Source organism: Saccopteryx bilineata, chromosome 8, assembly GCF_036850765.1.
Source record: "Saccopteryx bilineata isolate mSacBil1 chromosome 8, mSacBil1_pri_phased_curated, whole genome shotgun sequence".
NCBI lineage: Eukaryota > Metazoa > Chordata > Mammalia > Chiroptera > Emballonuridae > Saccopteryx > Saccopteryx bilineata.
In genome coordinates this window covers 54,939,901-54,962,261 of record NC_089497.1, presented here as the reverse complement: position 1 = coordinate 54,962,261, position 22,361 = coordinate 54,939,901, and the positions used below count along the sequence as shown (strand labels likewise).

The following is a 22,361-nucleotide window of genomic DNA, read 5'->3' as shown; positions in this document are numbered from 1 at the left end:
TTCTGATTGACTCTGATGCAAACCTCAGTTTCCTAATCAGATTAAAAACCATTTCCTTTAATTATGGGCACACCTGTATATTGTGCCTAGTGCCTAGTGTAATTCTGGGCATGTGTTCGAAGTAGGAGATGAGAGTGATTGCCGTTGTTATTGAATAAGGTGAAATTTGTCATCAAAATATGAACTGGCTTTTTATGAACCATATACAAGTTTTTAAATGAGTATTATATTTCATATTAGAAGTAATATAGTTTACTCTTTGAGTTTTAATAACATTTTAACATTATGTTTTTGTTCACAAAGAATTGACACTTAAAAAAATCAAATTAAATAAACTTTAATTCTTAATTGTGTGTTTCTTTAGCTATTTTGTAGGGTTCCCTGACTTATTATGGTAGAATGATTTTTATGTTAAAAAACTCAGTTTAATTCAACTTTCTCTGTTTCTTTACATGGTAAATTATAAGTAATGTTTTAATTTCAAAATTTGTGTTCGTTGATGTTTGTCTTACTTTAAAGATTTTTTTTTGACTCCCAGAACATTGCTAAGAGTAACATTAATTTTGTTTTAACTTGGGAATGACCTCTCTTGTGGCGCTGTATTAGAATAGACATTTATTAGGAGGCAGAGGATCTGGTTGAAGTCTTTGTCTTGACACTTACGTGTTGTGTAACTTTGGTACTTCACCCATTGAACACCAATTTCATCATTAGAGCAGAGACAAACACTAACGATGTCTAGGTGGTAGTAAGGGTCAAATGAAATGTGAAAGCACTTAGTAAACCATGAAGTACTTTATCAAACTGTGCTTATATTATCTTTGAGGAGATCATTTGAAAACTTTGCTGAGTGAGCTTGATCATCATAGTACAAAATATTTTGTGATTGCTTACAAAATTAATGTGAATTTAGTGCAAATTCATGGACAAATGCAGCTTGCAGGTGAAAATTTTGAATTGGTGGCTTTATTTTATTCACCTTGGTCAGTTACCTTTTAAGAATTTGATAACTGCTTTGCAGGATTTTTCTTCTCAACAAAGTGGATTAATTACAATAATTGCAAAGTTTATAAGATTTAGCCTTGATTTCTGGTGAGAGTAGAAAAGGAAAATGGTTTAGAAAGACCTGAGTAGGGTAATTTCTGGGGAGGTTAGTTTGAATTTGTTTTGCTGTCATTCCTCCTTGGGATAGATCTGCTTAGGAAAAATACAGGGTGGGGCAAAAGTAGGTTTACAGTTGTGGGTATGCAAAAGAGTTTATTCTTGTGTTACTCATTAATTGTATTTTCCATATGAACTACTGTAAACCTACTTTTGCCCCACCCTCTATACCGTTAGACCATCATTCAGATAGAATTTTTAAAAGAGCTCACATTTCTGTGCTTTGTTACTATATTGAAATTAAAACCACTTTCATAGAAATCTCTTGCCTGAAACAAGCTTTTTCTTTACTTTTTAAAAAAAACTTCAGATAACATCAAATCACAAAAATAATGTAAAATTGGAACTTTACTGATTAAAATGGTAATCTAGTTAAAGATGATTCAGAAAACAAATCACAAAAGTAAAAACTAATGTAAAATTGGAACTTATTAAAATGGTAATCTAGGTGAAAGATGCTGAAGGACTTTTAGCTAAAGCATTTTGTGTTTCAGATTCTTATGCCGTATGTGCTATTATTTATTCTTTCTTTGCTTTGGGGTTTTCTTGATGACATTTAAAGGTCAGAGGTAGCCTTTTTATTTGACAGTGCTTATGGAAGCACAAAAAGTAAAAAAAATTGTAAGCATACTATGTTCTTTAGCAATGAATGGCTTTTCTAGATTAGTCATATTTGCAAATGACATTAAGGTACATGATATAATGAAATAATTATAAAACAATTAAGATTTGATTAAATTCTTTTTTACATTAAATTTTGTTTGCCTTAAAAATTTATATTATTGACAATTTTTCTTTTATTAATACTTTTTTTTTTAGTTGAGAGAGAAAGAGACAGACAGGAAGGGAGAGAGGGGAAAAGCATCAACTAACTCATACTGTATAGTAGTTGCAGCTCCCTAGTTCATTGATTGCTTTATCAAGCAGTGACCTTGGGCTTTCAGCCAGTGAACGTTGGACTCAAGCCAGTGACCATGGGGTCATGACTGATGGCAACTCCGCGCTCAAGCTGGTGAGCCCACACTCAAGCCGGTGATCTTGGGATTTTGAAGCTGAGTCCTCAGCGTCCCAGGTTGATGCTCTATCCACTGCGCCACTGTCTGGTCAGGCTATTAACACATTTCTTATTTGGATTTTGATAGATTGGTCCAAAAACCTTATCTTCACTCTTTTCTAGGCAAAGATGACAGTAGAAACTAAGAAGCTTTTTTGATTTACTGTAAAGTACATGCAATTTTTGTAGCTTTTCTAACAGAGTACTTCTGGAATTCTTTATTAGCATTCTTTTAAAACAAAGACTGGAAATTTAGGTGGGATTAAACTATTCTTTACATTTCTGAGAATTACCATTTCCTGTTTGGTAATAATGTTTTATAAAATTTATGACAGACTTCTCAGTAGGTCAGTGATTTTCAACCTTTTTTGAGCCGCGGCACATTTTTTACATTTACAAAATCCTGGGGCACACCACCTACCAAAATGACACTCTACCTGTTAGAATTTATTTGAAGTTTAAATAAATTACATTTATTAAAAAAAGAAGTTAAATAAAAAAGGATAACCCCCTCATATATATAGTCCCATGTAACATCCCTCATATATACAGTCCCACGTAACATCCCCTTATAAATACAGTCCCACGTAACATCCCCTCATATACAGTCCCATGTAACATCCCCTCATATACAGTCCCATGTAACCTCATATATACAGTCCCATGTATCCCCTCATATATACAGTCCCATGTATCCCCTCATATACAGTCCCACGTAACATCCCCTCATATACAGTCCCACGTAACCCCTCATATATACAGTCCCATGTAACCCCTCATATACAGTCCCATGTATCCCCTCATATATACAGTCCCATGTATCCCCTCATATATACAGTCCCATGTAACCCCTCATATATACAGTCCCATGTATCCCCTCATATATACAGTCCCATGTAACCTCATATATACAGTCCCACGTAACCCCTCATATATACAGTCCCACGTATCCCCTCATATATACAGTCCCATGTAACCCCTCATATATACAGTTCCATGTATCCCCTCATATATACAGTCCCATGTAACCTCATATATACAGTCCCATGTATCCCCTCATATATACAGTCCCGCTAATGATACTGGAGCTTTCATCAAGGTTGTGGGTTCAAATCAATTTGGCAAATACTCTCTCTCTATAGATACTGGACAAAATTAATTTTAGAAAATGTTGGGTACTTGTGTAACATCATAAGTCCTCAGAGCATCTCTACTGTCAGATTGAGAAGTTTGCTTTCTAGGTAAGGATTCTGATAAGTACTAGAGTTCTCCCTGAGGTTGTGGGTTCAAATCCCATGGTCAGCTAGGCGCAGGGGCCTTGATTCTGTCTGTTTTGATGGTGTATATAGAGATTTGAGCTCTTTAAGATGACGACCCTTCAGGAGGCCTATACAATAGAGATAACATTGTGATGCATTGTATATCACCCTCTGCGGGGGCCTCTTTTAAAAAGAAAAAGGTCAAGTATCTATATACACCATCAGGATAAACATAACCAGCTGAGGCTGAGGCTTCATCTAGTGGTGGCAACATTTACCTCCACTCCTGACCAGGATTAGAAATGGGGACCATGGGGAGGAGTAGCAGCTTCATCTACTCACCGCAACCACACAATGACAAGTGCGCGGCCGCCCGAGCGGGGACCTTCCCGGGTGTGGAGGAGAGGCGGCCTACTATTGGTTCATCGCTAGTGGTCGGGATGAATCCTAGAAGGTGATTGGTCAGTGAGCATTCCCTGTGCCTCCACTCTTCCTGTCTCTGATAGCTGGAGGGATTGTGAGGGGAATGTTTATGTTCGGATGGTGGCGGCTGGTGGAGGGCTGGATAAATAGCCTCCGGGGGCCGTATCCGGCATGCCGGCCGTAGTTTGGGGACCCATGTTTAATTTCCCCACGGCACACCTGACCATGTCTCACGGCACACTAGTGTTGAAGAACACTGCAGTAGGTTGATTCTTTTTATTGTTAAGTACCTTTAAGGCTTTTTAGGGAAATTTTCAAACTGAAGGATAATGTTGCCAAAGCCCCACTAGGCTGGTTTTAACAGCAGGTTTTGCTATTTTATTGTGACTTCTCTAGATGCTTTGGTTTTGTTATCTGTGATTCCATAATTAAGAGATAGTGTGTGTGGTGATTTAGCTTCTGGAGCTTGATTTCCTGGATTGGAATTAGCTTTAATTATTTTAAAAAATATTAAGTATCCACCATGTGTAAGGCACTGTTTTAGGCATTTGAGATAGATATGTCAGTGATTAAACAAAAATTCCTGCCTTGTGAAACTTATAGTTGAGGGCAGTAAAAACTATAAACATCATAAATGAGTAAGTTATAGATACTAAGAGGTGGTAAGTACTATACAATATGTATAATGTGTAAAAAAGGCTTGGATGAGTGTATGCGAGAGCAGGTTACAATTTTATATGTCATGTCAGGAAAATGCTTACTAGCAAGATGATAATTGAGCAAAAACTTGAAGTAGGTAGGGGATTTTTAGTTCTGAATACCTCTGGGGGAAGAGTGTGCCAGGCCTTGGAATAGCCAGTGCAGTACCAGTCCCTAAGGTAGTAAGTAGCATGCTGGAAGATTAGGAAAATAAAGTCTGATCTTTGAGTGGTGTGAGCACGGGAGAGAGTATAGAAGATGAGGTCTGAAAGCTGACGGATGATGGTAGTGGTGGTGATGGGGAGGTGCGGATAGCTCAGTAGGTTGTAGACCATTATAAAGACTTTGCTTTGCTAGTCAGCTACTAGTCTTACAATCTTTGGAAAGTTATTTAACCCTTCATTTTTTTCTTCTGTAAAGTATGAATAATACAGCACCAATATGATATGTTTGTTGTTTGGTTTAAGTGACTTAATACCTACAAAGTCCTAGGAACACCACTAAGCAAAGTCCAAAGCATGTTCATTGCAATTTTTTTTTAATTATTTTTTTGAGAGAGAAAGAGAGACAGAAATAGGAAGGGAATGGAGGGAGGGTGAGAAGCATCAACTTGTAGTTTCTTTCACTTTAGTTGTGCATTGATTGCTTCTCATTTGTGCCTTGACCACGCTGGGCCAGTGTCCCCTTGATCAAACCAGCAACCTTGGGCTTTTCACACCAGCGACCTTTGGGCTCAAGCTGGCAGGCTTTTTTGAGATTGTGTTGGTGATTTCCTCCACTCAAGCCAGTGACCCCACACTCAGGGCTGGTGACCTCAGGGCTTTTCAAACCAGCAACCCTGGTGTTCTGGGTCAGTGCTTTATCCACTGTGCCACCGCCAGTCAGGCTATTCATTCATTGCACTTTTAAACGTGGAATCAACATTAAAAGGTCACTTCTTCCTTTTCTTTTGGAGTGGTAGCAAAGGGTAACAAAGGTGAGTAGGCTTTTATGAAAATGTTTTAAACAAAAATTTAGCATTTCAAAAACTTTTGTCCAATCAACTTTAAAAAAAATCAAATCTTTTATTTTTCTTTGATAAATTGCTTAAACTTCAGTTATAGCTATTCTCATATTTACATTATTATCATAAGCATTTGTTTGCATACGTAATATTCTTACTAAATTATGAACTTTTGAGACCATAGTATTTTATGCATGTCCAAAGAATCTTAGGTAGTGTATTGTACAAACATCAGGTGATCAATAATGTTGACTCAATTAATGACATAAATGCTGGCTTAATTAATAAATCAGACCGCTTGCTGGCAAATATATAGGAATATTACCAGTCTGTCAAAACTAAATAATTTTTGATTGGGGAAGGACAATAGCAAATGGTCCCTGTAAAATATTTCATTAGTTTTCCTTCTGCGCTATACTTACTGAAATTGTAGTGGTAAAATATTGCCTCAATTGTTAAATAAGAGTGAAGGGTGATACCATGTAAACTGCAGTCTGTATTTAGAGTATAGTATGGACCTATTAATATGTATATTGACTAACAGTAAACATAGCATCAATATAATAAAACTTTAAAGTCTGTTTTTAGTCCTTATTTGACTCTGTATCTGCACAAATGATTATAATTAGGGAATATTTAGCTAGTAAAATCTTAAATCAGAATTGCTCAGCAAGAATTTTCATTAACTCCTGGATGTGGGAGAAGCTCTTAACTGACCTATGGGTGAGTGCTTGTCCAAGTAATTTTATCCTTTTCTTTTTGTACTTACTACTTGGGTGGTAGTTTCTAGCCCCATTCTTGGTAGAGAGGAGTGGGAGAAGAAAAAGGACAGAAACTTGGAAGGAGAAATGAAAATAGTTGGGTGGATGATGCTGAATGAGTAAGGGTTCCAGAGATAGAGACTTGCGGCAGGTGAGTTAGGGGAAATTGTGGGTGTCTCTGGTAGAGGAAAGGTGATGGGAAAGATTCCAAAATTTTTGTTTATACATTTGGACTTTGGGGCTATATTATTTTGTGCATATGTTCATGTGGGAGAGAGGTGTGTTTATTTTTCCTTCACTATTTTTATTTTGTTTCCTTCTCTTTTAACGTCATTTTCTTTGGTGTATGACAGCCTTAGTTTAGGCCAGGGCTCCCCAAACTACGGCCTCGGCGTGGGCCGCATGTGGCCCCCTGAGGCCATTTATCCGGCCCCTGCTGTACTTCCGGAAGGGGCACCTCTTTCATTGTTGGTCAGTGAGAGAAGCACATCTTATTACCAAAAGCAGGCCCATAGTTCCCATTGAAATACTGGTCAGTTTGTTGATTTAAATTTACTTGTTCTTTATTTTAAATATTGTATTTGTTCCCGTTTTGGTTTTTTTTTTTACTTTAAAATAAGATATGTGCAGTTTGCATAGGGATTTGTTCATAGTTTTTTTTATAGTCCGGCCCGCCAACGGTCTGAGGGACAGTGAACTGGCCCCCTGTGTAAAAAGTTTAGTCCTTTCAGTAAAAAGTGATACAAGAAGGTGAGTAGGCTTTTTGTGAAAATGTTTTAAACAAAAAAATTAACATTTCAAAAGCATTTGTCCAGTCTATAGATGTTACTGTATTATGCGGTGACATAAGTAATATGATTGTGGACTAGAAATCTTCAATTTAAAAAGACTCATAATACTAAAATGTATAATTAGAAGTCATTTTTATTTCCTGAATGTGTACTTTGCCATGCTTTTTCTGTCTACTTTATTCCTGTAGCTGTATTAGAAATTCTGAAAGTTGAATATAGTAAAGAACATTAGAATAGTGAATAGCAATGAGGTGCACAGTCTTGCTTTACTCTACCTGTTTTTAACGTCTGTTTCCTGGAACCGTGAATCTCATTTACAACTTTAGTCTTGTAAAATTATAATGGAACTGAAAAATGCCTATCACCTAATGACAACGGAACTGAAAAATTCCAGTGGCCTAGTGATGTTCTAGCCCTCCTAAGGACCTAGCAGCCCTAACTTCCTAGCATAACACATTACACAGATACTTTCTGTTGCATTACCGTTGTTCACAGTATTCATTAGAGCACCGTACTGTACAGGTTTGTAGTGTAAGAGCTATGGGGGAACAGAATTTGTTGCTCCAAAATATGTCCATTTGGCATAAGGATTATTTTAGGCTGGTTAATTTTAAGAAGTTGCAGACATGGGAGAAGATCTGAAAACCAAGTAGAAGTTACCCTTTGTAAAAGGTATTTACATTTGTAAGGGAAATTTCTATTTATAAGGGTGTCTCCCTCAAGTTCCTGGGAGGGTTGAGGGAGGTATGATCTTATCTCTAGAAACTTATCAGTTCAGAAGACATCTCTCCATAACAACCATACCATTATTTACTGTACTTTTTCTGGTAACCTCCCATAGCAGACTCCCTCTACCCAAGTCTTCTTTTGTCTTCAGTGGAGATGGTATTTAAAGGGGTGGCTTCAGCCATTTGGGTGAGTTTCCAAGTTTAAAAAAAAAAAATTTTTTTTTTTTCTTTTTCTGAAGTTGGAAACGAGGAGGCAGTCAGACAGACTCCCTCATGCGCCCGACCAGGATCCACCCGGCATGCCCACCAGGGGGCGATACTCTGCCCATCTGGGGTGTTGCTCTGTTGCAACCAGAGCCATTCTAGCGCCTGAGGCAGAGGCCAAGGAGCCCTTCTCAGCGCCTGGGCCAACTTTGCTCCAATGGAGCCTCGGCTGCGAGAGGGGAAGAGAGAGACAGAGAGGAAGGAGAGGGGGAGGGGTGGAGAAGCAGATGGGCGCTTCTCCTGTGTGCCCTGGCTGGGAATTGAACCCAGGACTCCTGCACGCCAGGCCGACACTCTACCATTGAGCCAACCGGCCAGGGCCGAGTTTCCAAGTTTTCCTGGGTGTCTTCCATGTATACAGGAGGTGTACGTGTTATTAAACTTTTGTTTTTCCTGTTAAACTGTCTTATTGCAAGGATGTCTCAGTGGACAACCCAGAGTGGTAGAGGGGAAATTATTTTCCTCTTTTACAGAACAATAAACTGTACTAGACAGCCTAGGTGTGCAGTAGATTATACCATCTAGATTTGTGTAAGTGCACTCTGTGATGTTTGCACAATGATGAAATAGCCTAAGGACATGTTTCTTAGAATGTGTTTCTGTTGTTAAGTGGCATTAATGTTAGTATATTTTGTGGCTTTTATTTTTGATACCATCATTGTAGAGAAAGTACTTTACAAATTTTACATAATTGAGAAGAAGGGCACATATGCTGTTTTGCATATCTGGGAACAAAACTTTGAGGCAGGCAATTAAGAACTTAATATAAATTATTTTAAAATAGTTTTTTCTTTGTTTGTAACTATTGTAGCAACAAAGCTACTGACTAGCTCTGGACTAGAAAATGCTGAATTATCATAAGGCTGTACGTAGTATTTGTAATCCCTTGATAAAATTATATAACTACAATTTTGAAATAACATACTAATTATTTTCTATAGATTTAAAGATTCCTTAATTTTTCTGCTTTTGTAGCTGTATTGATTTTCTAGATATTGAGTCCACAAAATGTGTTAGGGCTCCTATATAAAATATTTCATTTTTTCTGAATAAAAATTTGGCCTATTGTTTTTAATAAAATTTCAGCTTTTAATATCTCTATTTCATATGCCACGAAAAATATCTCAGTTACGTGAAGAAAGTGTGTGTTCAATATTAATGCAATATTAACAGGGTATTAATTTTCTTGTATTAGTCTCTGCAAAAAGTTGATTATAGCATAATGTTTAAAAAATATGCACTTGGCCCTGGCTGGTTTAGCTCAGTGGCAGAGCGTTGGCCTGGCGTGCAGGAGTCCCGGGTTCGATTTCTTGTCAGGGCACACAGGAGAAGCGCCATCTGCTTCTCCACCCCTCCCCCTCTCCTTCCTCTCTGTCTCTCTCTTCCCCTCCCGCAGCCAAGGTTCCATTGGAGCAAAGATGGCCTGGGCGCTGAGGGTGGCTCTGTGGCCTCTGCCTCAGGTGCTAGAATGGCTCTGATTGCGGCAGAGCATCGCCCCCTGGTGGGCATGCCGGGTGGATCCCGGTCAGGCGCATGCGGGAGTCTGTCTGACTGCCTCCCCGTTTCCAACTATAGAAAAATGCAAAAACAAAACAAAAAAATATGCATCATTTTGACACTATTAAATACTGTTGCCTTGAAAATTTTTAATACTTAATATTTTTGTATTTTTAGAAACTATATTCTTTTCTTAATGTTTTATTTATTGATTTTAGATAGAGGAGAGAGAGAGGGAGAGAGAGAAAGGAAGGAAGGACAGGATGAGGAGGGAGAAGCATCAACTCGTGTTTGCTTCTTGTATGTGCTTTGACCCGGCAAGCTTAGGGTTTCCAACTATTGACCTTAGGATTCCAGGATGAGGCTCTATCCACTGCCCCACCACAGATCAGCTTATATTCTTTTTATTTTCTGAAAAAACTTTATTGGGGTGTAATTTAGATACCATACATTCACTCATTTTGAATATTCACTCATCTTTTGCCCTGGCCAGATAGCTCGGTTGGTTAAAATACCATTTGGAAGAGCAGAGGTTGCCGGTTTGATCCCCGGTCAGGACACATACAGGAACAGTCTGATGTTCTGTCACTCTCTCTCCCTCCTTCTTCTCTCTCTCAAGTCAATAAAATAAACATGAAAAAAAAATTGACTAATTTAAAAAAAAATCAGTTCAGTGATTTTTGATACATTTACATAGCTAAGCATCCAGAAAAGTATATATTTAATATATTTATAATTTTGAGCTGAGGGAAATATTACTGTAGGATTTCATCATGCAGTAATACTATTTGAGTAATAGAGAGTAGCAACATAAGATTTTAATGAAACACATTTTGTGCTGTTTTCTATTTTGAATTAAGATAATTCTAGATTATTGCCCTGAATTTAAAGAAAATTTTATTCTCACTTAGGAGTTAAATTTGAAAGCATCCAACTAGTGTTAGGGTTATTTCTTATCTTTGTGATATCATTTAGCACTGATGGGTCATTAAGTGTTAGTTGCTACTAATTTGATTTAATCCAACTGTATCTGTCATGGAAAAAGTTTTGTTAGATTTAGCATTTGTAGATATAACTGCTTTACCTGACTTTAAGAATATGTCTAATCTTGATTCTTTTGGGAGTAAACTGTATTTTTGTACTTTTGTAGGACAGAGGGAGGAATCAACAACTTGGACATCCAGCCAAGTGATCTTTCAGGATGGGCATTTACCTGACATATTTCATAGAGGTAATCCAATTCTGTTTTGCTCAATCTTTATTTTTTGCCTGTGTTTGATGCTCATGTGCTTTCACATAAACACACCTTTCACAACTGAATTTACTCAGCAATCCCTTTTCCTGTAAATACAGCTCTAGTATTAAGTATACATAGCATACCCCTATATATAGATATAACATGTACATGGAAATGTACATTGAAATGAATTAATGCTATTTGTTTGTTTCAGGTGAGAGGAGGCGAGATAGTGAGGCAAATTCCCATGTGCATCCTAACTGGGATCTACCTGGCAATCCCGTCTGGGGCTGATGCTCAGTTCTGAGCTATTTTTAGCACCTGAGGCTGACATGCTTATACCAGCCAAGCTACTCTCAGTGTCTGGGGCCAACGCTTGAACCAGTCAAGCTACTGGCTGTGGCAAGGAAAGAGAGGAGAGAGAAGCAGATGATCACTTCTCCTGTGTGCCTTGATGGGGAATTGAACCCGGGACTCTCATATGCCGGGTCCATGCTCTATCCACTGTCCAGGGCAGGGGTCCCCAAACTTTTTACACAGGGGGCCAGTTCACTGTCCCTCAGACCGTTGGAGGGCCCAACTATAAAAAAACTATGAACAAATCCTTATGCACACTGCACATATCTTATTTTAAAGTAAAAAAATAAAACGGGAACAAATACAATATTTAAAATAAAGAACAAGCCTGACCAGGTGGTGGCGCAGTGGATGGAGCGTCGGACTGGGATGCGGAAGGACCCAGGTTCGAGACCCTGAGGTCGCCAGCTTGAGCGCGGGCTCATCTGGCTTGAGCAAAGAGCTCACCAGCTTAGACCCAAGGTCGCTGGCTCCATCAGGGGGTTACTCGGTCTGCTGAAGGCCCGCGGTCAGGGCACATGTGAGAAAGCAATCAGTGAACAACTAAGAAGTCGCAACGCGCAGCGAGAAACTGATGGTTGATGCTTCTCATCTCTCTCCGTTCGTGTCTGTCTGTCCCTGTCTCTCTCTGCCTCTGTAAAAAAAATAAATAAATAAAATAAAGAACAAGTAAATTTAAATCAACAAACTGACCAGTATTTCAATGGGAACTATGCTCCTCTCACTGACCACGAATGGAAGAGGTGCCCCTTCCAGAAGTGCGGCGGGGGCTGGATAAATGGCCTCAGGGGGCCGCATGCGGCCCGTGGGCTGTAGTTTGGGGACCCCTGGTCCAGGGCTTAGTGCTATTAATTTTATAGGGTGAAGACCATTATATTTTCTCACTTAAGTAGATTACTTGTGTGTTTCTGTTTTAGACCCCAGTTCCCTTATTTTAGGAAGACAGATAATCCTCTCCTATGTTGGTATATATATTGAACCTCTGCTTTTTATCTATCAAAGTGAAAGAGGATTAAATATTTAACAATTGTCAGGGTATTTACATATCTGTCAGTGGCACACATTCTCATGGTTTTCATAAATTTTATTTGAGAATTTTTTTAAATGAGAATATGAAAAATTTAGCAGGTTTTTTTTTTTTTTTTTTTGGTATTTTTCTGAAGTTGGAAACAGGGAGGCAGTCAGACTCCCACATGTGCCCGACCGGGATCCAACTGGTACGCCCACCAGGGGGTGATGCTCTGCCCATCTGGGGCGTTGCTCTGTTGCAACCAGAGCCATTCCAGGCCTGAGGCAGAGGCCATAGAGCCATCCTCAGCACCTGGGCCAACTTTGCTCCAGTGGAGCCTTGGCTGCGGGAGGGGAAGAGAGAGACAGAGAGGAAGGGTGGAGGGAGGAGAAGGAGGGGTGGAGAAGCAGATGGGCGCTTCTCCTGTGTGCCCTGGCTGGGAATTGAACCTGGGACTCCTGCACGCCAGGCTGACGCTCTACCACTGAGCCAACCGGCCAGGGCTGAAAAATTTAGCAGTTTTAGTGGCCGTATTTTCAGATTTTTAAATTTTTTTTCACATTTTCTGGTAATTGTCATGTTGAGCATTTCTCATTCCTTACCAAGGGCTTATTATAAGAGGAATACACACTTAAGTAGTAGAGAATGTTATAAGGTTAAACAAAAAGGCTTTACACATTCCCATTTTATCAAGTTGAGCAAGTTCTCTTCTAGTATGAAGTTTGGTGACTTTTCATCACGAATGGGTATTGAGTTTTGTTAAATGCTGTTTTCTGTGTTTATTGAGATAACCATGTAGTTTCTGTCTTTTGTTGTCTTAATATGGTGTAGTACATTAATTTTCAAATATTAAACCAACTTTGCATTCATGGGGCAAATTCTACTTAGTCATGATGTATAGACCTTTTTTTTTTTTAATATATTTTTTTAAAGCTTAGTTTTTTTTTGTTTGTTTGTTTTTATTTATTCATTTTAGAGAGGAGAGGAAGAAACAGAGAGAGAGAGAGAGAGAGAAGGGGGGGAGGAGCTGGAAGCATCAACTCCCATTGTATAGACCTTTTTATATGTTGTTGGATTCAGTTTGCTAATATTTTGTAAGCATTTTTGTATACTTATGGGACACATTGGTGTATAGTTTTCACATGATATTTTTAACTTTGGTGTCAGGTAACTGGCTTCATAGGTTGGGCTGCAAAATATATCCTCTTCTTCTGTTTTGTGAGGGAGTTTATGGTATTTCTTCCTTAAGTAGTTGATGGAATTCATCACTGAAGCCATTTGGGCCTGGTTAATTTTTTGTGTGGGAAAAATTTTAAAGGACTAATTCAGTTTATTTGTCATAGTTAGATTTTTCTGTCTCTAGTTAGTTTTGATAATGTGTCTTTTTAGGAATTTGTCCATTTCATAAAGGTTGTCTAATTTGTTGGTATAAATTTGTTTATACCATTCCTTTTCTTATAAGTCTTAAAACATTTTTTTTGTTGTTGAGGTATAATTGACATCTAACAATTTGTTTCCTTAGAATACTTCAGGCCCTGGTGGGTGGTTCAGTGGATAGAGCATCAGCTGCCTTATAGATATACTGGGTTCGATTTCTGGTTAGGGCACACAAGAGAAATGACCATCTGCTCCCCCCCCCCCTTCCCCTTTCCCTTATCCCCTCCTGCAGCCAGTGGCTCAATTGGTTTGAGCGTTGGCCTGGGTGCCGAGGATAGCTGGGTTGGTCCAATCTTGTCAGCATCAGGTGCCAAAAGTAGCTCATTTGATTCGAGCATCAGCTTCAGATGGGGGTTGCTGGGTGGATCCCAGTCAGGCACATGCTAGATCTGTCTCATTATGTTCTCTCACTTTAAAAAAAGAAAAAAGAATAATTTTTTTGAGGGGGGGGTTTCAATGGTAATGTCTCCTCTTTTATTTCTGATTTTGGTAATTTTTATTTTCCTCTTGGTCAGCCTACCTAAAGTTTTTCAATTTTGTTGATTAAGAAAGAACCAAGTTTTTCTCTAATTTTCTGTTTTATATTTTATTACTTTCTGCTCTGATCTTTATTATTTCGTTTAATCTGCATGTTTTAGGGCTTTTGTTCTTTTTCGGTTTTGTTATAGTGGAGGTTCATCTTTACTGATTTGAGACTTTTTTCAAATATATACTTAAAGTTCTAAATTTCCTTTTAAATACTGCTTTAGCTGCGTTCCATAGATTTTTTGATATGTTTGTTTTCATTTTCATTCAGTTAAAAATATTCTCTAATTTTATTTTCTTAATGGGGGAGACACAGACAGAAAGAAAAGGAGATGAGAAGCATCAACTCATAGTTGCAGCTCCTTAGTTATTCATTGGTTGCTTTCTCATACGTGCCCTGACTGGAGTGCTACAACCAAGAAAGTGACCCCTTGCTCAAGCCAGCGACCTTGGGCTTCAAGCCAGTACCCATGGGGTTTATGATCCCGTGCTCAAGCTGGTGACCCTGCACTCAAGCCTGTGACCTTAGGGTTTTTTTTTTGTTTTTTTTTAATAAATTTTTATTAATGGTAATGGGATGACATTAATAAATCAGGGTACATATATTCAAAGAAAACATGTCTAGGTTATTTTGTCATCAAATTATGTTGCAAACCCCTCGCCCAAAGTCAGATTGTCCTCCGTCACCCTCTATCTAGTTCTCTGTGCCCCTCCCCCTCCCCCTAACTCTCCCTCCCTCCCTCCCATGTCCTCCCTCTCCCCCCCCTTGGTAACCACCACACTCTTGTCCATGTCTCTTAGTCTCATTTTTATGTTCCACCAATGTATGGAATCATGTAGTTCTTGTTTTTTTCTGATTTGCTTATTTCACTCCTTATAATGTTATCAAGATCCCACCATTTTGCTGTAAATGATCTGATGTCATCATTTCTTATGGCTGAGTAGTATTCCATAGTGTATATGTGCCACATCTTCTTTATCCAGTCTTCTATTGAAGGGCTTTTTGGTTGTTTCCATGTCTTGGCCACTGTGAACAGTGCTGCAATGAACATGGGGCTACATGTGTCTTCACGTATCAATGTTTCTGAGGTTTTGGGGTATATACCCAGTAGAGGGATTGCTGGGTCATAAGGTAGTTCTATTTGCAGTTTTTTGAGGAACCACCATACTTTCCTCCATAATGGTTGTACTACTTTACAGTCCCACCAACAGTGAATGAGGGTTCCTTTTTCTCCACAGCCTCTCCAACATTTGCTATTACCCGTCTTGTTGATAATAGCTAATCTAACAGGAGTGAGGTGGTATCTCATTGTAGTTTTGATTTGCATTTCTCTAATAACTAATGAAGCTGAGCATCTTTTCATATATCTGTTGGCCATTTGTATCTCTTCCTGGGAGAAGTGTCTGTTCATGTCCTCTTCCCATTTTTTTATTGGATTGTTTGTTTGTTTGTTGTTGAGTTTTATGAGTTCTTTGTAAATTTTGGATATTAGGCCCTTATCTGAGCTGTCGTTTGAAAATATCAGTTCCCATATAGTTGGCTGTCTGTTTATTTTGATATCAGTTTCTCTTGCTGAGCAAAAACTTTTAATTCTGATGTAGTCCCATTCATTTATCTTTGCCTTCACTTCTCTTGCCATTGGAGTCAAGTTCATAAAATGTTCTTTAAAACCCAGGTCCATGATTTTAGTACCTATGTCTTTTTCTATGTACTTTATTGTTTCAGGTCTTATATTTAGGTCTTTGATCCATTTTGAATTAATTTTAGTACACGGGGACAGGCTGTAGTCGAGTTTCATTCTTTTGCATGTGGCTTTCCAGTTTTCCCAACACCATTTGTTGAAGAGGCTTTCTTTTCTCCATTGTGTGTTGTTGGCCCCTTTATCAAAGATTATTTGACCATATATATGTGGTTTTATTTCTGGGCTTTCTATTCTGTTCCATTGGTCTGTCTATTTTTTTGCCAATACCATGCTGTTTTGATTATCGTGGCCCTATAATATAGTTTAAAGTCAGGTATTGTAATGCCCCCAGCTTCATTCTTTTTCCTTAGGATTGTTTTAGCTATTCGGGGTTTTTTATAGTTCCATATAAATCTGATGATTTTTTGTTCCATTTCTTTAAAAAATCTCATAGGGATTTTGATGGGAATTGCATTAAATTTGTATATTGCTTTGGGTAATATGGCCATTTTGATTATATTTATTCTTCCTATCCAAGAACAAGGAATATTTTTCCATCTCATTGTATCTTTTTCGATTTCCCTTAACAATGCTTTGTAATTTTCATTATATAGGTCCTTTACGTTCTTTGTTATGTTTATTCCTAGGTATTTTATTTTTTTTGTTGCAATCGTGAAGGGGATTATTTTTTTGAGTTCGTTTTCTAATATTTCATTGTTGGCATATAGAAAGGCTATGGACTTTTGTATGTTAATTTTGTATCCTGTGATCTTACTGTATTGGTTTATTGTTTCTAATAATCTTTTTGTGGAGTCCTTCGGGTTTTCGATGTATAGGATCATATCATCAGCAAAAAGTGATAGCTTTACTTCTTCTTTTCCGATATGGATGCCTTTTATTTCTTTGTCTTGTCTGATTGCTCTGGACCTTAGGGTTTTGAACCTGGGTCCCCAGTGTTCCAGGCCGATTCTGTACCCACTGCACCACCACCTGGTCAGGCTCTACGTTTCTTTTTACATTTCTTCTTTGACCCATATATTATTTAGAAGTGTAAGGTTTAATTTCCAAACACTTGAGGATTTTCCAGTTTATAATTTAAGTGCTGTCTAATTTAATTGTGTTATGGTTAGAGAACAGAATTTGTATGATTTCAGTCCATTTAAATTTATGAGACTTGTCTTATGGCCTAGTATTTTATCTGTCTTGTTTCATGTGTGCCTGAAACAATATGTATATTCTTTTGTATGCTAGAGTTTTCTATATATGCCAATTATATGTCTAGTTGCTTGCTAGTGTGGTTCAAGTTTTCCATATAGCTAATTTTCTGTCAAGTTATTTTATCAATTAGTTAGTAGGGTATTGAAATCTCTGACTATTCTCGTGCATTTTTTTGTTTGTTTTTTTACTTTTCAGTGATGTTTGTTATTGCTTCATTATTTTGGGTCTCAATTAATCTTCCTGATTAATTGACTTTTACCATTATGAAATAGCTTTGTCTCAAGTAATATTTGTCTTAAAGTTTATTTTGTCTGATGTTAATATAACTATTCTAGCTCTCTTATGGTTTGTTTTCATAGTAATATTCTTTTTCTTCATCTTTTTCTTTCAATCTTGAATGTTGTCTCTCTTTCTCAGCATATAATTGCATCTTGTTTTTTTGTTCATTCTGGCAAACTGACTTCCCATTGAGCTGTTTCGACCAATCATATTTATAGACATGGTTGGATTTACATTTGCCATTCTGCCATTTTTTTAGTTTCTTATGGCTTCTGTTCCTCTGTGCCTCCTTTCCTACCTCTTTTTGTGTTAAATATTTTTTAGTGTGCCATATTAACACTATTTTTTTTTTTTACTAAATATAATTGAAGATGTTTTCTTTGTGGTTGCTGTGAGGTTTACAGTGTGCATTTTATCAATCTGCTTAATATTACCAACTCAGTATCGTCAGTATTAGGGAAATATAGAAACTTTGCGCCAGTGTAGCCCCATTTTCTCCCTTCACTATTGTGCCATTGTTATATGTATTGCATCTATATATGCTGTAAGCCTAGCAATACAATGTTATAGTCATTGCTTTATACAATCTTAAGTCTTTTAAAAGTGTTATGAAATGAGAAAAATATAGTCATGTGTCACTTAATGATAAGGATACAGACATAAAAATGTGTTATGTGATTTTATTGTACTGATATTATAGAGTGCACTTACACAAACCTGGACCAGTGGTCGGCAAACTTGTTAGTCAACAGAGCCAAATATCAACAGTGCAATGATTGAAATTTCTTTTGAGAGCCACATTTTTTAAACTTAAACTATATAGGTAGGTACAGTACATTCCTTATCGAGGTAGCACCCACACGTGGTATTTTGTGGAAGAGCCACACTCAAGGGGCCAAAAAGCCACATGTGGCTCATGATATACTATAGATATATGCTATAGCCTATTCCATACCTGGGCAATATGGAATAGTCCAGGGGTCGGGAACCTGTGGCTCGCGAGCTAGATGTGGCTTTTTTGATGGCTGCATCTGGCTCGCAGACAAATCTTTAATAAAAAAAATAATGTTAAAAATATAAAACATTCTCATGTATTACAATTCATTCATTTCCTACTGCTCATGTTCATGGTTGCTGGTGGTTGGAGTCAATCACAGCTGTCCTCCGGGACAACACCAAATTTTTATTGGATAATGTGTAACGTACACGGGTCGTTGTATGGCTCTCATGGAATTACATTTTAAAATATGTGGCGTTCATGGCTCTCTCAGCCAAAAAGGTTCTCGACCCCTGGTATAGCTTCTAGGCTACAGATCTGTACATTATGTTACTGTACTCTGAGTACTGTTGGTACTAATAATGCATTGTGCTATTTTACAATGGCTACAACCTCAGTATATGCAAATTTTGAGCTTCATTATCATCTTAAGGGACCACTGTTGTTTGTATGGTCTATCATTGACCAAAATGTTGTATATGGTACATGACTTATGTAGTTTTTTAACCCACATTTAACATTTTTACTATTTCTGGTCTTTTCTTCCTGTCTTTTTGAGTCTGATGTCTTTTCCTTTCAGCTCACGTACTGCCTTTTGTATTTCTTACTAGACATGTCTGCTAGCAAAAAATTCTCTCAGCCTTAGTTTATCTGAGACCATATTATGCCTTCATTTTTGAAGGATACTTTTGCTGCCTTCTTGGTTGACAGCTTTTCTCCCTAGCACTTTGAATATGTGATTCCTACTTTAAATTCATTGAACTTTCTAAGACCTATAGATTTGATTTATTTTTTTTTAAAGTTCAAATTTGGGATGTTTTTGACTGGTATGTTATTTAAAAAATATTTTTTTCTGCCCTTCTCTCCTCTCCTTGTGGGACTCCAGAAATGTTGGTAAGTTGGTCTTTGAGGCTCTGTTCAGTTTTCTTCAACCTCTTTTCTCTCTGTTCTTCAGACTGGATCATTTCTACTGATGTGTCTGTCTTCAAGGTCATTGATTTTTTTTCTGCCATCTTGAGTCTGCTTTTCAACCTTCTAAATTTTTTGTTTTTTGTTTGGTGTTCTTCAAATTTATAGTTTCCATGTGTTTCTTTTACATAATTTCTCTACTTTCATTGATAATTTCTTTATTTGTTGATTGATTGTTTTCATAATTAAAATTATGAAATTTTTTTACTTTTAACATACCTATAATAGATGTTTTGAAATTTCTGTTTGCTGAAGCCAATATCTGGGAATATTCAGTTTGTAATGACTGCTGTTTTTCATTAGTATGGGTTACATTTTTCTTTTTTAAAAATATACATCTTATAGTGTTGAAAACTGCATTTTAGATAATTTATTGGAGGAACTAGGGATTGTGACTTTCCCTTTCTCTTGCCTAAGTTACATTACTATGGTCATTTTACTACCATTTAAATATGATACAATCCTATTGAAAGAAAATAAATTTTATTTTCGACAAAAGTTTACCTGGAAAAATAGACAAGCATGAATATCTAGGAAAATTCTGAAATTTAAGGGTACTGATGGGGAATAGCTCCATCACAATTTAAAGTTTTTAAAAATAGTGATACAATATTGAAATGTTTTAAGAAGTGAATTAGTATTATACCTTCTAAAGTTCAAAGATGGAATTATTACTGTTTTGTTTTACATGAGAAAAACTGTTCTTGGCTTTGCATCATTGTGAAAATTGATACAAAATCATGGAGTTTTCATATATGATTTGGGCTTCTAGCTTCTTGTGAAGGAGTATATTATTCTAGATAGATAGGAATCAAGACCTGTGGTAGGAAATTACATAAACTCTTAGTCGTTTATTAAACTCAGAAATACTCACTGTCAGGAAGTTTTCTTGTGTATAGCTTATGTATTGGTTTGAATTGTTTTTTGATATGGTACATAGTCTCCCTATGATTATTTTCATCTATCAGCTTTTCCTGTCAAAGATGACCTTGCTGATTAATTTTTACAGCTGTAATCCTGTCTGTTGTGATTACAAATGGATTCTGTACATGACTAATTCTAGTTGTTATTTGTAAGGTTTGGTATTGTGTTTGCTTCTTTTTTTCACTTCATAGACATTACAAAGCAGATAGGAATAGTGTTATTAAGTGGTTTTTTAATCTTTGTTTTCTCTTTTCTAACCTTTTAGGTCTGTAATGCCCTGAATTTCCTTCAGTGTCCCAGATCTCTGAATCTATAAATCCTAGATCTAGGCAGATGATTCTATATAAGGCCAGGGATATATCACAGTTACTACTTCCAGTTAATGTATTTTCCCAGTTCCACACTTGAAAGCCGTTTTCTAGTCCTTCGGGCACAGCTCATTATTTACAGAGAGTGATCATTTCATTGTTGGTACCAGTTTCTCCAGTATTGTATTTGTATAGTATCTTTTTATCCATAAGTAATGTGTTTTGTTTTTGTTTTTTCGTAGGAATTGGATGGCGTAAGTGATTAAGGTAGTACTGAGGGTCACTGAAGCCCATGAAAGGTGGAAACTCAACCATGATTTTTTTTCCAACTGTACAGCATTCCCTTCCTTGAAGTCTTCATTTTTACCTTAGTCTCAGGTAATTTCAGTACTTGTTTTTCATAATCATAAATAAGTACAATTTTTCAAATTTGAAACCAGTGTTTAGATGCTAGGATTTCATGTTGAGTTTGTATAATAGTTTCTTTAGGTTTTGGTATTTATATCTGGTAGAAACTTGGAATTTAAATTTTTTTCCTGAGAAAACTGTTAAGAAAAAATTGATGAATAATGATATTATTTTAGATATTTAGTTCAGCACAGGAAAATGTGTAGCTTATTATGTACTTTTAAGTGAAATTTAAGTGGGAAGGTGTTTTCTTCTTTAACCCTTTTGCTATGGAGTGCATTGTATTTTTCACCCACTTGTCATCAGCACACATATACCTATATGTAGTTTTCCAGGATTTCCAGGGAAACTCTTTTCATATGTGGGAAAGTTAGACCCATTAATAAAAATTTAATAGTTTTTAGCATATAACATTTCAAATGTGAAAAGATATACCAGTTACTGTTCATTTGTACATATTGTTATGATTGCCTACACCAGGGGTCCCCAAACTTTTTACACAGGGGGCCAGTTAGTTCACTGTCCCTCAGACCTTTGGAGGGCTGGACTATAAAAAAAGCTATGAACAAATTCCTATGCACACTGCACATATCTTATTTTAGAGTAAAAAAACAAAACAGGAACAAATACAATATTTAAAATAAAGAACAAGTAAATTTAAATCAACAGACTGACCAATATTTCAATGGGAACTATGCTCCTCTCACTGACCACCAATGAAAGAGGTGCCCCTTCCGGAAGTGTGGCGGGGGCCGGATAAATGGCATGTGGCCCGCGGGCCGTAGTTTGGGGACCCCTGGCCTACACTAATATCAAAAAGCAATTATGTAGATAATTTAGTAATTATTTATATTAGATGTACTAGTTAAAATATAGACTTGGCTACTATGACAGAAGCTTTAAAAGGTAGAAATGTATTTGAAAATGATCTCAAGTTTGTATGGAAGCTCTAGAATCATCATGACCTCTGCTTCTTTGTCTTTCTCTGCTCATCTTTTTATGAAAGTTGTATATAAGATTACTTTATTCCTGCATCTTATTTCTTTCTTTATTATTTTTTTTAGAGAGAAAGAGAAGACAGACAGGAAGGGTGGGAGATGAGAAGCATCAACTCCTAGTTGTTGCGCTTTTAGTTGTTCATTGATTGCTTCTCATATGTGCCTTGACCAGGGGCTCCAGCCAAGCCAGTGATCCCTTGCTCAAGCCAGTGACCATGGGATCATGTTGATGATTCCATGCTCAAGGCATTGACCCTGCACTCAAGCCAGTGACCCTGTACTTACGCTGGTGAGCCTGTGCTCAAGCTAGATGAACTTGCACTCAAGCCAGTGACCTCAGGGTTTTGAACCTGGGTCCTCAGCATCCCAGGTA

The 22,361-nt window shown here is 37.2% G+C and overlaps 1 protein-coding gene across 3 annotated transcripts in view; it reads left to right on the top strand.

The window, feature by feature from the left end:
- ZNF148 (zinc finger protein 148) overlaps nucleotides 1–22,361 on the top strand; it is a 124,657-nt gene that overhangs the window by 26,483 nt on the left and 75,813 nt on the right. For 2 of the 3 annotated variants that reach the window (XM_066240756.1, XM_066240758.1), the window contains exons 2-3: nucleotides 10,791–10,871; nucleotides 20,825–20,960. The gene's annotated coding sequence lies outside the window, so the exon portion shown is untranslated. The remainder of the gene's footprint in view (nucleotides 1–10,790; nucleotides 10,872–20,824; nucleotides 20,961–22,361) is intronic. The other variant, XM_066240757.1, reaches the window with a different exon arrangement.